Source organism: Pseudophryne corroboree, chromosome 2 (assembly GCF_028390025.1).
Source record: "Pseudophryne corroboree isolate aPseCor3 chromosome 2, aPseCor3.hap2, whole genome shotgun sequence".
Taxonomy (NCBI): Eukaryota; Metazoa; Chordata; class Amphibia; order Anura; family Myobatrachidae; genus Pseudophryne; species Pseudophryne corroboree.
This window is the reverse complement of record NC_086445.1, coordinates 467,935,159-467,936,437: the sequence shown is the minus strand read 5'-3', so window position 1 is coordinate 467,936,437 and position 1,279 is coordinate 467,935,159. Positions and strand designations below refer to the sequence as shown.

The 1,279-nt window shown below is 43.9% G+C and overlaps 1 pseudogene; it reads right to left on the bottom strand.

The window, feature by feature from the left end:
• Nucleotides 1–1,161: 1,161 nt before the first annotated feature.
• Nucleotides 1,162–1,279, bottom strand: LOC135052761 (5S ribosomal RNA; annotated as a pseudogene).

Below are 1,279 nucleotides of genomic sequence, written 5' to 3'. Positions count from 1 at the left end.
CAAAGGTAACCAGAATCATCCTCTGGGCGGAAAGACGCACGGTGGAGCTGTCAGCAATCTTCATTCCGGGAGTGGACAACTGGGAAGCGTACTTCAGCAGACACTATTTCCATCCGGGAGAGTGGGGCCTACACCCAGAGGTGTTCGCAGAGGTGACAAGTCTTTGGGGCGTACCTCAAATAGACATGCTGGCCTCACGCCTCAACAAGAAGCTTCAACGGTACTGTTCCAGGTCGAGGGATCTGCAAGCAGTGGCAGTGGATGCCCTGGTAACGTGGGTGTTCAAGTCAGTGTATGTTTTCCTTCCTCTTCCAGTCATCCCAAGGATTCTCAAACTAATCAAAAGTACAAGAGTTCAGGCAATCCTCATTGCTCTGGACTGGCCAAGGAGGGCTTGGTACGCAGATCTTCTGGAATTACTGCTGGAAGATCTGAGGCCAGATCTTAGCTCGGAAGGGCATTCCGAACAAGGTTATTCCTACCCTGATACAGGCTAGGAAAGGAGTAACGTCAAGACATTGCCATCGCATTAGCAAAAAGTATGTGTCTTGGTGTGAATCTAAGAAGTTTCCTACGGGAAGTTTCAACTTGGACGGTTTCTCCTCTTCCTGCAAGCAGGTGTGGATGTGGGCCTGCATCTGGTCTCCATAAAAGTCCAGATTTCGTCCTTTTCCATTTTCTTCCAGAAACAATTGGCTGCCCTACCTGAGGTTCAGACTTTCTTGAAAGGCATTGAAGATAAGAGAAAAGACAAAAAACCTTTTTTGGGGGCACTCTTGATTATTGAATAGGTGTGATGTAGATAGAGATATAAGTAATTAAAACTTAACCTTTAATTGATCCTTTTATAAAAGAAATTTTTTTATATATATAATATATGAAAAATATATATGAGAATTGGCAATCAAATGATGCTGTTAATAAAAGGATCTTGTTGACCTTTTTAGCAAATGTAGTACAAGATCATTATGTAGGTGAAAATATGTAGGTATACCTTGGATAACTACATCAGTTATGGTGAGGGACGAAAAAGTGCAAGCAAATGATGATCAAGTCTGGAGATGGTGTCTGACTGTGAAAAAATGATTGGAAAGAGAGAGAGAAAAAAGGAGAGAAAGAAAAAATGAAGAAAGGATAGGGATGATAATCTCCTTGGGAAATGGCCCACTGCACCTGGTATTCTCAGGAGGTTGCCCTTCCTAGTACTGACCAGGCCATGCCTGCTTAGCTTCCGAGATCGGACAAGATCGGGCGTATTCAGGGTAGTATGGCCGTGGGC